The following is a 15295-nucleotide window of genomic DNA, read 5'->3' as shown; positions in this document are numbered from 1 at the left end:
GCTCTGAGCCATCCATCACTGCTTTTCTAGGCCACAAGCAGGGAACTGGGTAGGGAGTAGGGCAGCTGGGACATGAACTGGTGCCCATATGGGATTCTGGGGGATGCAAGACAAGGATTTTGCCACTAAACCATTATTCTGGAACCAGTAATAAAATATTTTAAGTCGAGTCATGTTTAATCATCTGAGCAATAGTTGACCTCTGGATTTCACAGATAAATTTGGTAATTCTCTCATATTTGGAACTACATTTTGTTCAAATTAATCTAAAATTTAATTTACATGCTACTTAGATTTCACATATGGAAGAAGCTTTTAAGCAGTATAGTTGTGAATTAATGTGCAAAAATTTTTTCTAATGTAAACATAAATGTGCTTTATAAGATAAAACATACAAATAACTCACCATTCAAAATTCCATAAATCTGTAAATTTCATGGCCTAAATGTCCTATTATGATTAAATGATATTTTGTCTAAAACTGGAGTGTTTTTCTCTCAAACTTAATTATATATTAAGTGTAGTAAATTCTAATGTAATATGTTAATCTTTCTAATATTATTTGGAATTGTAAGATAATCTAATGTAATTGGAAGTTTAATGATAGTGCAACATATCTCTTTGTTCCAAGTAAGTGTGTGCTTCAATTAGCAGATGAATGGCGTGTGGTGTATGGTGTTAGAATACCAAACTTATTGACATGTTGGCTGTGTCCAAGTTACTTCACTCCCAATCCAGCTCCCTGCTTCTGGCCAGGGAAAGCAGTGGAGGATGGCACACGATTCTGGGTCCCTGAATCCATGTGGAGCCATTTGGTGAAGGAATCAGTGGATGGAAAGCCTTTCCCACTCTCCTTCTTTCTGTAAATCTGCCTTTCAATCAGTCTCAACGCAAAACAAAAACCAACACACACAAAATAAGATGGAATACTAGATAGGCATTGTGGCTACTTTCTTCCACAGTCTGTCCCACCATCTCTGTCATTTATTGGTTTAGGCCTTATGTGTTGCATCTGAGCCTTGGGTTCATTATTTGTAAAATGAGCTGGCTCTACTGGATGATGCCAGCATTTTTTTTACTTACTGCTGGCATGAAATCTCCTGAGAGATGACAGCATAATTTAAGTAAACTTTGTTAACAACCACAGAAATAATCTGAAATTAACATCTCTCAAGAAAACTTCGTATTTCTACATGCTAATACTCAATTTGATTTATTCATGGTTAGGAAAATAACAATATGAAGTTTTATATTTCAGAAGTAATTGGTTAGAAAGTGTTGTAAATCCGATGATGAAGTTTTTTGTGAGATTGTGATCCCTGTTTTAGGAGAAAGAGACCAGAAAATCAGACCTTCTGTCCATTTGATATTGTAAAATTGATAATGAAATTGACACTAGGTGTCAACATCATGAGCTTTAGTCATTGCCCAGAGAAAGGCAAGCTGGAACTTCACCTGCTAGTCGACTTTTCAATGTGCTGGGAGCTGATCGGTCATGGATACAAGGACAATGTATCTGATGGGAAGAGAATACGCTAGCAATAGAGATGCCATTCACGGAGGGTCTGGGAAAGGGGTGATGTTGTTCTTAGAATCAGGGGGCCACCTTTCTGTTCTTTTATGGTCTGTTCCACTGAATGATTTCCAACTGCTGTGACACAAGTAGATTGGATCATTGCTTGCAACAATGGCATTTCATATGGGCACTGGTTTAAATTTTAGCTACTCCATTGCTGATCCAGCTCCATGCTACTCTGCCTACCAAAGTGGCAGAAGGTGGACCCACCGTTTGAACTCCTGCAACTCAAATGGGAGACTAAATGAGGCACCTGTCTTATGGAGTCAGCGTGATGTAGCCCTGAAAGTTGAGTCATTTAGGGAAGGTAGCAATGGATAGAAGCTGTCTTTTCCTTTCTATCTCTTTTTAAATGAATATGTACAATGTAGCAGTGTGTTTGCAAAGGCTGCAAATCCAACAGTATCAAAATGTACGCAAACACAGGGGCCTCCAGGAGGAATGCTTATGATCCTGGGGGTTCCTCCCACTTAGTATTACAAAAGGCTTTTTTTTTTCTTCTGGGTAACCTTTAATGACCCATGTCATGATGAAGAAAGAATACCAAAATTAGAAAAAATACACTCAAAAGAAACAATTGTGACTTTAGAGCCTATGTAATAATTTAAAATATTCTATAATAACATGTAAATCAACAGTAAGTTTATATGTACATAATTATAGCATCTTCATAAGAAATGTCATTCTAAATAAACAAATTGCTACCAAAATAATTATGAAACTAGTACATTTTAAATGTATTACTTAGGCAATACCATTTTGTAAAATTATTCTATTCAAAAAATTTTCTAATCTCAGATTTTAAACAAAACTGTAGAACCTTAGTATCAGTATCTATCTTCTGCCTTAAATCTTTTTTTTTTTTTTTGTAAAATTTATACTGTCAAAATTTGGCACTTATTTTTCAAAATCATATTCCAAAACTTCATTCCCTCTGGCTATAATTATAATTCTTGACAGGAAGAGTATAACAATTTTTTAAAAATTTAGAGCAGAAACCAAGTTTCTGGAAACTTGGCAACATGTCATATCCACACCCAAAATACGTTTTTTTATCTGATTGACATATTAAATGCCTAATACTTGACTTATATTGTTACATAAAATCATTACTTTAAGTATAACTATTTTGGTTCATTTTAATGATGTAAAAATTATGAATTAGAATTTTTAAAACAAATGTATTTGTCTTGCTTCAAAGTTCATTAAGCGATTGGGTTTCCATACTTTTGGGTATGATTCTCAGTTTTCTTTAATGAGCTTATAGAATACACTTGCAAATAGTTGCGTGTACTTTACTTTAAAGCTAACCTTTTTAAGCCCATAATGTTTAATTTTCATAAGAGGGCTGAATTGCACTTGCAATTTTAAAACCAAAAATGTCTTTGGAGACCATGTGACAGATGGAGAGTGGAGATTTTTGATTAATGTGTTTGGCAACCCCATTCTTTTTAGAAAATGCATACATAACTGTGCAGCAAATGTAGTTTCAGTATAACTCATGTTGATTTACTAACATCCACAACTGTAATGTATTACCCAAGATCTGTATTTGCTAAAAACAAGATTTATTTATATCTTCAGATATTTTATTTTTGCATTTTAATTTCTGACATGGAAAGACTATATTAAAAAAGCAAATTTAATTATGCACAAGTATAATTAGATTAAAAATTTTTAAGCAAGATGAAACTTTGCTATTTATCCTTTGCTATTTAAATATATTATGCAAAATGGCTTCTCTATGAGTCACATTTTAGTATAAGGATACAGAATTTTGGGACCTTTTTTAACATGGAGTCATAATGCTATTCTTTGAGTCCTTAGAGCATGTGATAATAACCCATATACATTTAGTGATAAACAATTTTAGTCTTAGTAGGTTTTTATAGTATTTTTAGTACAATTGTTATTTAACCATAATTTGCATAATTGACCTATGTTAAAATAACTTATAAATTATATTTCTAGATTCCCTCTAACAAGTAAAATATATATGTGTAATAGCATCTATCACGTGCCCTAAAGATAATACCACTGCACTAGTGTATCACATACACTTTTAATTCACATATGTGGAAATTTTATCTCCTCTTTTCTGTGAATTGAAACTTAAAATACACTTACTAATGCTTTAATTTTCTAATGTTATTTCACTCTAACAACAGTAAGTTCTATGTCCCAGGGTCCCTTCGTTATCGCAGTAACATGGGATTAATTATTATGTGACTTGGAAATTCTACGCTTAGTATTCAACCTAATCTAATTGCTTTTACCTGCTTGCACATCTCAAATGATACACAAAAATTTCAGTTTACCAATAACTTCTCTATTTGATGTGGTACTTGTTTCTTTCACAAAAGGTGAAATTAAATGACTTACATGTATATGAGAATCTATAACATGCTTCTATCTGTAAAAAAAAAATTATGAATTAAAAGCAACACACGTAGAATACAGTCTTCCACCAAAACAAAACAAATTGTATTAATTGACATTTTAAGGAGAATCCGGAAGATCAGATGTGAAATGAAAAACAAAAAAGTATGTGTTCCCATTTCATAAGAACCATGACTTCAAACTGCATGAGGCTTAAGATCTTGGAAATCATTAGCGAACCCTTTCTATTAGCCGTGTTCGGTAGGAAGGCAAGTCTGTCCCCAGGCATTACTCTATGGCAGAGGGCAGAAGTTCTGGAAATCAACTTTCCTTTATTGATTTTTTGGTGTGCTTTCTGTAACCTTTTATTTGGTCTAAATTTTCAACTGAACTTCTTAGTTTTCTTAAGAAAATACCAATATAGAAATAATGGAAATCTTTTTCCGGAACTGAAATATTTTTGCTTTTTGAAACATGTTGTTGTACTGACTGCACTTCAGTTAAAGTTGAATGCTACTTGTGCTTTTTTGCTACTTGTTGAAATATAGCAAATCTTCATCTACATAGTTAGTATGTATTAGAATAGCTTTACACTTATTTATATTTCTCTTGACTGGGAATGCTACCTTCTATTGTTTATAAGCATCTATGTACAAGACTTTTGATAGATTTTAACTTACTTTTGAAAAAGCTGCATTTTCACTTGAGCAGCCAAGACCCATAAAAAGAAAATGGAAATGAGCTATCCTCTCCTTGTCTTTTCTTCATTATTTGCAGCTTCTGAGGCTTAGGCAGTTTGAAAGCTGAAGCTAGGAACTCAGTGGTGAGCCCCCAGTGGGTGATAGAGGAGTTTTCTCCCTGGGCCTGCACCAGGGGACAGCTGGAGGAAGGACCTGCAGCCAGCCCCACTCCAGGCACTCTGACATGCAACTTATGTTTCTTAATAAAATTTTAACTGTTACTCTTAGTACTCATCTCATTTTTAACTCTTTATGATAGATTTCTGTGTATTTTATGATAAAAATGATAAAGCAGGTTATTATCTACATGTTTTATCATTTATGACATATCTCATTTTTCTCATTGTGCAATTTATTTCTATGTTACACAATATGGAAGTTTTAAAATTGTATAAAAAAAGAAACTGCATACTCATAGAGTGATGTAGTTCATATCTGCTTACTCAAGAGTCGGTTTTATTGCAGAGAAACTAAGTAAATTTCTAGGGGCCATAGCTTGGTATAGCAAGTTAGGCATCTGCCTGCAGCACTGACATGCCACATGGATGCCAGTTTGAGTTCTGGTTGTTCTGCCTCCAGTCCACTTCCTCTAAAATGTTGCTGGGAAAACAGCAAGGGATACTGACGTTCTTGGGTACCTGAACCCACACAGTAGACCCAGAAGAACCTCCTGGCTCCTTGTTTTGGTGTAACCCAGTCCAGCTGTTGAAGCCATTTGAGGTGTGAGCCAACGTGTGTAAGATTTATTTCTCTGTCTCACCCTCTCTCTCTTCAGTTCTGCCATTCAGGTAAAAATAAATAAATATGTAATTTTAAAAAAAGTCAGAATTACAAGGGTGAGGCAGGGAGAATCAGAAAACAAGAAAACGAGAGAGCAAGAGAAACCTTATATTTGCTGGTTCACTCCCCATTGGGCTGCAGTACACTTGTTGAGCCAGGCTGGGAGTTGAGCCAAGCTGGAAGGAGAAGCTCCTTCTGGGTCTCGCACATGGGTAACAGGTGCCCAAGCACTTGAGCCATCTACAACTGCGTTTTCCCGGCCATTAGCAGGGAGATGGATTGAAAGTGGAGCAGCTGGGACTCTGATAGTTCCTGTAACAGTTACAGGTGTTGTAGATGGCAGCTCTACCCATTGCAAAAGTAAGGTGATGGATTTTTAATTAGATTGAGTTAATCATTACTATTGTGTACATATGTGAAAGCATCATAGTGTCAATTATTTATTTATAAAGATCTATTTTTATTGGAAAGGCAGACTGACAGAGAGAAGGAGATACAGAGAGAAAAATCTTCTGTCTAGTGGTTCACTATCCAAGGGGCTGCAATAGCCGGAGCTGAACTGATCTGAAGCCAAGAACCAGGAGCTTCTTCTGGGTCTCCCAAACTGGTGTAGGGTCCTAACACTTTGGGCCATCCTCCATTGCTTTCCCAGGCCAGAATTAGGGAGTTGGATAGGAAGCGGGGCTGCTGGCATTAGAACCGGCATCCATATGGGATCCTGGTACATTCAAGGTGAGGACTTTAGCTACTAGGCCACCACACTGGGCCAGATTAAATAGTTTGAATTTCTTGAGTCTGTGGATTTATAATTTTCATTAAGTTTTGAAAAAGTTTACCATTATTTTTTCATCAAATATTTATTCTGAAACTGGGCTCCTCCATCTCATCCACATATTCTACATAAAACAAGCTGGTTAAATTTGTTCTACAAGGTACTAGTCTTAAATTTTTTTAAATGTTTGCACTTATAGTTTGTATAGATTCTTACCCGTTGTAATTTAAATTTCATTATTTTTAATGCATTTGGTTTATTTCCATTTTATTTGAAACAGAGAGAGAGCGCGCGAGCCTATGATGGTTGTGGTTTACAGGATTCTGCTCAGAATGTTTTAAGAAAGATTTCAGGATTGTAGCCAAGACAGAGAACTCAGATAGGATCTTGAATGTTTTTATTATTATTACTGGCCCCCAGATTTCTTGCATTGTCCCTAAAGTTTCACAAAATATTTTCCATTGGAGAAAGCAGAACAAGACCTATTATTCTGTTGTCAGCTAGGAATTGTGTTTTGCATATTTAAATAGTAAAACAAGAAACCAGAATGAGAAACAAGAATATTTGTAACCTAGACATCCTAAAAATATTGACTGCGCCTCTGCAGAGTGTATTTGTTAGTGTCGAACTGCCAATTTTCTGCTTTTCACTGAGAGGAAGAAATAACTTCTTCAGAAAACATGGTGAACGTGAGACGCTCAAGTACTCTTGATGATCTGTGGAGTTATGTTTGTTACTTTCAATGAGACCTTGGCCTCCTGACTGCATGTGGTCCCCGTCTGCTCCCTCATTCCCTTGTGCTCTTTATTTAAAAGGATTTAATGGCTGCTGATATCTACATGTGTAATACAAAGATAACAAAGACAATGTCAGAAACAGGGAAGCTCAGAAAAAATAAAGGAAAAACGAAAAGATAAATCTTGTAGGCAGGAAAATAATGTTACTCCTCAATTCCTAAACTTATTGTTGTAATAACATCATTTCTAGATCCCGGGGAATCAACTAAATTCTATAAATATCAGAAGATGCTTATTGCTTCCAATAAGCTGTTTTGTCTACCGAGGTGAATTATAGAGGGTTTATAATTAAAACATTTACAAGTCGCTATTTTCTGATTTGGGTTTTAATTACATTCTGGTGTTTACATAAACAAAAGAAAAATATCTTCATTGATGTTAATATAGAATTATGATCCATATTTTTCCCTTTCAAATTTCCTGTTGTACATGACCAGGACTTGTCAGATTAGATTACTTTTTATTGTATGAACAGTTAGTAATTGATACTGCTAGATATGCAAAATCTCTGGGAGGCTGGCCAAGAAACAAAGAAAATCCAGTGTCAGGGCTGACGTAGGGGTCTAGTGTGCTAATCCTCAGTCTATGATGACAGCATTCTGCGTAGGCCCTGTTTCTAGTCCCAGATGCTCCACTTTCAATCCAACTCCTTGCTTATGACCTGGGAAGACAGAGGCGGTTGGCCCAAGTTCTTGGGTCCCTGTACTTACCTAGAAGACCTTGAAAGAAGTTCTTGGCTACTACTTTTGGATCAGCTCAGCCTAGGCTGTCGCAGCCAATGGGGAGTGAACAAGCAGATGGAAGACCTCCCTTTCTGTCTAGTCTCTCTTGGTAAAATCTGCTTTCAGATAAAAGTAAAATAAATAATAATAATAAAACAGTGTCATGACAGTTATGTCATTGGCTGAAAAACGGCTTTTTTTGATGAATGCTGGCATCTCATATGCGTGGTTTGAGTTCCACCAGCTCCACTTTCAATCTGGCTCCCTGCTGCAGCACCTGGGCAAAGCAGTGAAAGATGCTGGTTCTCTGAGCTCATCTGGGAGACCAGTAAGCAGCTCTTGTCTTCTGGCTTCAGCCTAGCTTTGCCCAAACAGTGTGGCTATTTGGGTAATGATCCAGCAGATAGGCAATCCATCTCTTTAACTCTGAATTTTAAATAAATAAAACAAATCTTAAACAAAAATTGGATAGTACTCTACTTCTCTGAAACATTTAAGCAAACTTGGATGCAACCGGTCAAGTTTACTATCTAATCCTTTCACTGAAACAGAAAGTTGTTCCAAATTAACCAGTTCTCATAAGAAATCTCATTCAAAGTGAAAACAATATAAGGCTAAAAGTATTATGGGGTCATAGGTAATAAAAATGATATATAAACCCATCATGAGTCTCAGCAAAAGATGATCCTATGTCAGCTTAGTTTGAATGCACAGGACATGAGAGATCTGTTATTCTCCACTTCCCTGTATATATTTTTATAATATAAATAGGATATATATATAACAGGATAATATATAATATATATTATGATTATTAATGTGGTACAATATATGCATATATACACATTTATATTAGAGCTTAAAGAAAAGGCATAGGACATGAAAAATTACAGAAGGCACATAACTGAAATAAGTTACCTATAGGTTGTCATGAGTGAAAATCGATGGCATATAAGGGAGTTATGAGGCACATTCAGAATAAAAGAATATTACTTACAGAGAATACTGCCAAACCAATGTTAATCTGTATTGTGAGTACCTGTCAGCATTCAGATGTCAATAGCTTCCAAATTCTCCATAGTATTTGTTAAGTGAATGCTAAGACTCTACCGATACAGGAAGTAAAAGAAATGATGAGACACTTTGGGGAACAGCCAATTGATCACTTTTAAGTTTGAAGGAGATGTCAGTTCAAATGGATTTGTGGTCCTTTGAGTTTCCAGCCGTATGTCAGGAAAAATCAGGGAAATGATGTAACCAGTTCTGTATTAGAAGGCTGCCTCCAAGCTAACCTTGCACTGGATTTCCTTGGGCATCAGTCTTTTCCTTAAGGACACTAAGATTCAAAGGTATGAGTCATTTAGAATCCCAGCGAGGACTGGCTTTATATCATTGAAATCCTCGAGGACATCCACGAAATTGGATGCCCTGAAGAATCCTTAAGTATTTTTCATGTTTTTTTCTTTCGCTTATATTCTTTTAAAGATGACAATATAATGAAGTTAGTTTACACAAATTATATGAAAATGCCTCTATTTAAGTACATCATGACATTGTAGGTCTAGACTTGAGTAGCAGGTGATGGACTTGCTGACAGACTGTGCTGATATTAGAATTTAGGGGAAAAACAGTTGGGGAGGGGAAGGATGGAAAAGGAAATGCCTGAGCCTAAGAAACTATCAGGAAAAATGGAAGTTAAAAATAAGACAACATAAATATACCTATTGCCCTGAAAATCCTCCAGGTTTGCTCATTTAGTAAGATCTATGCATAAAAGTGTGTCATTGCTGCATTAACATTCTTGCGTGTGTTATAGCTGTTTTTAACTTATTCATCCTAGCCCTAATATTTACATATTGTTCTTATTTTGTGCACACTTGGGAGTTGTTAGTATGAGTTCATGATATCTTGTGATCTTTATACAGTTGAGTGTGGGACACAACTGCCATGCTGGGAAGACATCACATTGGAAATTTTCTGTTGAGATTAATCAAATGGAATAGCAATCACTGAAGTAATAAGAACCTATCTGTATTACTGTTTGGAAATTGTGGCATGAGGAGAAACCTCAAAGAGCTTGGAATGTTTTGTTCGGAGGACAGAGTGAGGACCTTGACAATTCTTGTTATGTCAATGAATCACATATATTGAGAGATTTGAATCCATTTTTGAGGAGTCCCGAAGCACAGGACTAGGATAAAAGTAGAAATTATGGGATAGGAGAATAGTTTAAATCAAGGTAAAGTAAGCTCTAATAATTATATTAAAGCACGGGTAGGTCTGGTCATTTCTTGGGGGAATAACTTCTTCACTATTGTGTAAGCTTGATGAAAACTACAGGACACCTGGATGGACTATAGTGAAGATTATTTAAGTGATAGAATCCCCCTCACACTAATAGTTTAAATTATTTTATCACTCTGTTGTGATTATTGACATATATTTAAAGTTCCTAATGATGTTGAAAATTACTCATCAGTGTCTGAGTTTATTTCTTAAAAAATGTCAGTGATGAACATAATAAAACTTAAAAATAATTTCTTTGTTCACTCAGAATGACATAACTGACACAATATAATGTTGAATCAGTGTGTGAAGTGTGTAAAAACATTAGCTAATGAAACATGATTGAGTGTAATTTAGGCATGTCATGACCGATCTGAGAACTTGGACTTGCTGGTGCGTGTGCAGCTAAGATCATGATCCACCCCCTTCCCCTCCTACCACCACCACCAGTAGTTGGTAAGGAGGAGATACAGAGAGGCTGCGGGTCAAACACTGGAGAGATGGAGAGCAGTGGATATTAAATGGCACTGGACAGAAAGGTCTCTCTCAACTAGCTGATTGAGGAACAAGACTGTCTCAAGTGCTCCAACCCAAAGCAAGGGACTGAAGCAGCGTTGGATCCATCTCTCTCTCTTTCCTCTGTCTTTCCCTTTCTCTGTAATTCTCTCAAGTAAAAAATATAAATCTTTAAGAAAATGTTTTTACTAGAAACTCTGAAGCATTTTAACCATGGATAGGAGACTATATTTTACTTATTAAATTTCAACTTGTTACATTGTGTTGTAACATCCACTTCACAAATTTTTATGCTATTTGAACTTTTAAGGAAGCTGTCAACCTGAACCACGACAGCATTGCACTGCTGTTGCCTGAATCATTTTTCTGTCAACCTTCTCTAGAGGGAAATTCTTAAGCTGCAATTGAATCAGGAGTGGTAAATCTGTCTGGCATGCTAATAAACCCCCTGAAACACTAACTGACACTTTCCTGCCTGCGGTAGTAATTTCTGTTCTGAATGAGAAATATAATAAAGGCAAAAATAAGGTATCAAAAATAGAGTGAAAAATAAAAAAAAATAGAATGAGAAAATTTAAAAGGATTCAATATAAAGAAAACCTATTTGTAGTCTGGAAAAACTGCTGTGTATCCAAAATGTTATTGAATGATGTCATACAGTGAGAATTAGCAACAGGTACACTTACTATACTCTTCAAGTTTATAGCTCAGTGGGAGAGCTAAATATAAAAACTCAATAATCATAGAAGCAAAGTTTCTTTTGCCACCCCCCTTCAATGCGCGTGCGCACACACACACACACACACACACACACACGTGTGAGATGTTGTCTTAGTAGATTCATACTGCTACAACAGAATAGCATATACTGAATTGCTTATAGACAACTTACTTCTCTCAGATTGAAAATCTGGGAGGTCCAAATTCAAGATGCAGAGCAGATCTGGCACCTGGTGAGCACCCTGACTCCTTGACATTCATATCCTCACTGTGTTCTCAAGTAGTCTGTTGTCCTATTCCATTTAGCTCCTTGCCTTCCAGAGGCCCCACTTCCTAATACCATCGTCTCGCATGTTGGAAATTCAGTGTGTGAAATTGAAGGGCAAACAAGCATTTCCAACTACAGCTGACTCTGATAGATAAAGCCTTCTCTGTTATTCTCTTTACTATGTAGAACTCCAGCATTGGTTGTGATTAAAAATAAAGTGAACATATAAAAATGCAACTCTTATAAATCATCCAGAGAGATAGCATATTTTTCTGTTAGAATATAATAGCAGGGTTTGACAGACATGACCTAAGCTGGGAATTAGCAGCTGAACTTTTTAGACTTGAAAGTTTACTTAGAAAACAGTGAACTAGAGATTTGGGCCCTATTATGCAAAACACCATAGCTTGTGTGAGAGACTAGAGGGCCTGTGTGTCTGGAGGGCTTGGAGATGGTTATGGGGGAAAGAGCAGTTACACCTGGAGAGTGAATAAAAGGCAGACATGCGTCATCTCCTTACATTCTGATAGGAATATGAAGCCAGGGAAGGATTTTAAACATGGCAATGACATATTTAGTTTTTGAGATAATTGTACTGGCTGCTTTGTGAAAACTGATTGCAAGGGATTCACAGTGAGGCCAGTGGAATGGTTATTGGCTGACCACTCTTTACAAAACTTCTTGGTTGAATTAGCACTCTAAACTTCAGCTACCCAAGTAGTTTTCCTATTGATTTAATTGCTTTAATATGTTTTCCATCTGTCTGGTTTTTCATCAGCATTCTTACCACTTTCCTAGATTTGGACTCCTTCATCTGCTGTTGTGAATAGATCACAATTTTATCCTGGCCAGAAATCTTGAAACTTGATTCTTTGAAAATCGTGTATCTTATGAAGGTCACCTTATCTGGCTATTTTGTTTAAACTCAAATTGTGTTCTGTAGTTCAGAACTGTGGTTGGTAGGGTTGCCATGCAGAATACTGCTCAATCTGGTTATATAAGAATTTCAGGGAAAAGTTTAATGTAAAATGTAAATGTGCCTTGAATATTGAAATGTGAAATTTAGCATATTCTACTACAATTATTTGTTAAGTATCATGAAATCAAGCTGTCTGCTCTTGAAAATGTATTAAATCTGACAAGGAAATCCCTCTACATGCTCCATGTTGATACACAAGTGCCATAGAAGCACCACTGCCACCCGGAGTGTGCAGCAGCAGAAACCTGGACCCAAGAGTGGAGATGAATTCTGTCTGGGAAGTGGGCATCCTGGGGGACGCTATATGCCTGCATCTTGCTAATTTTTTTCTCATGTATTTGTGTACTTTTAATAAATTTAAAATTCAAATTTATGTTTACATTAATCAACATTGAAGAAGATATTTAAAGAGTATTGGCTGGAGGTCAGCCTGACAAGTTTCTAGTTTATTAAATACTTTACTCACATCATAGCTTGTCCTGATTCCCGGCCTTTGTCCTCTCTGCTGTTATGAACCATGACTTATTCCATATGGCATTGAAGAGGTAACTCGGGAATGTGCATAGATTCCCAGGTGGAAAAATATCTGTGTACGAGAATCTAGGAAATTTAGGGCCAGCATTGTGGCAAACCAGGCAAAGTTACCATCCTCAATGTCGGCATCCCATGTGAGTGCAGTGTGTGTTGCTCGAGTCACCTTTCCAGTCCAGCTCCCTGCTAATGTGCCTGGGGAAGAGACAGAAGATGACCCAACTGTTTGGGCCACTTTACCCAAACAAAAGACCCAGAAGAAGCTCCTGGCTCCTGGGTTCAGTCTAGCCTAGCCCAAGCCATTGAAATCATTTAGGGAACAAAGCAACAGATGGAAACCTCTCTGTGCCTCCCTTTCTCTCCATAGCTGTATCTCTCAAATAAATACATAAATAGATAAATAAATAAAAGAATCCAACATAAAATTTGTTGTGAAGTTACATAGAAGTAACTATATGTGATGGTTCTACATTGCCTCCCTTCAGTTGCTTTCCTATGTTATGTTATTCGTGGCATTCCTAAAATGAATAGGAACCAAATAGGAAGTTGCACACTTTAAAAAAAATCATAGAATATTCAATGTCTTATATTAATTAAGTACACATATTTAAGAATAAAATGAACTACTTTTTAAAACATTTATAAATATATTTTATTAATTTATTTAAAGGAAGATTTTTTTTCACGCAGAGAAAGAGACAGAGAGAGGGTTTCTACCTGTTGGTTCATTCATCAAATGGCCACGTGCCTGGAGCTGAGCTTGTCCAAAGACAGGGACCATGAGCTTTTCTGCTGATCTCCCATGTGGGTCCAGAGGCCCAAGAACTTCCTCCATTGTCATCCGAGGTCATAAATAGGGAGCTGGATTGGAACTGGAGCGGCTGGGGCTCACACCGGTGTCCCTAAGAGATGCCGCTGCTGTAGGTACAGTTAGCCTGTTCTGCCACTGTGCCTGCCAATGCAGATGTTCTTAAAGCCCTGCTACTAATGCATATCAAAACTGAAGCAAACAATGAAAGGCAGTGCACAGTGAATGGTTTGCAGAAAGAAGTGTTGTAATGTTTTCTTGTAAACAATTGCTCTAATTATTTTAATTTGAAAGAAAATTATTTTGATTGTTTTGGGAATACATAATCATTTCAGTTACCTGATAGTAAATATGAAAGCTGTTACTGATACAGCCTTGATTTGAAATATCTCTGTACTAGAATACAGAAAATGTTTCAAATTATTAATATACTTACTTTAGATGAAATGTAACGTTAACTTTTATGTGTAGAGAAATTCTTGATTTGTTTTGACCTGTGAAGGTCATTGTTGTGAGATGAATAACATTGAACTGAATTTTGGAATGCTTTTGTGGCTTTTAACGTGTTAAAGTGCTATGATAATTTTAAACACATGGGTTTACCAATATGGCACCTAAATTTTTCAGATAGAATAATAATGCAAATAAAAATTAGTTTGAAATGTAATCTACTTTAGTAATATAGCATGATTAAATGTATAAGCTGTTGCCTTAATGGTGTCATTAGGACAGTTGCCTATAACATCCATCATGAATGTCAGAGATAGGGAGGGAATGGAGATGCATGTACCTCAGTGTGCAAATTTGTGCCATGAAGGTTCAGCAGAATTTCCACCGAATGACTGAATGGGCCATTAAGAAACAAATATTCAGCAAATTCAGAATAGAAAATGAGTGGTGAGGAAATCTAAAAAGTTCAAACAAAACAAATGGTAGATTTTAAATATCTGCAAGCTTGATGGATGAATCCTGTTCACTTCATTTAGAATTATATTATTTTCCCAGAGTCTGAAAATGTTGGTAATAGGGGAAAAAACGACAGAAGAGAAGACTGATTCACTCTCCAATTGGCTGCAATGGCCAGACTAGAGCTGATCCGAAGCCAGAAGCCAGGAGCTTCTTCCGGGTCCCTCACATGAGCACAGGGGAGCAAGGCCTTGGGCCTTCCCCTACTGTTTTCCCAGGCCATAGGCAGGGAGCTGGATGGGAAATGGGGCCGCACAGACATGAACCGGCATCGTTATGGGATCCTGGCACATAGAAGGCAAGGATTTTACCCATTAGGCTACTGCACTGGCCTAACTTAAAATCTCTTTTATTTTTCTTCTTGTCTCATAGATTTTGTCGATATTTTTTTTCTCACTTCTTCACCAAAACTTTCCATCAGCTCCCAAGGAATATAGTCATTCCTTTGTTCTCTT

Source organism: Ochotona curzoniae, unplaced genomic scaffold (genome assembly GCF_017591425.1).
Source record: "Ochotona curzoniae isolate NIBS_2020 unplaced genomic scaffold, NIBS_Ocur_1.0 scaffold_2476, whole genome shotgun sequence".
In the NCBI taxonomy this organism is placed as follows: domain Eukaryota; kingdom Metazoa; phylum Chordata; class Mammalia; order Lagomorpha; family Ochotonidae; genus Ochotona; species Ochotona curzoniae.
The sequence above is the reverse complement of the archived record's forward strand: the minus strand, read 5'-3'. Positions refer to the sequence as shown.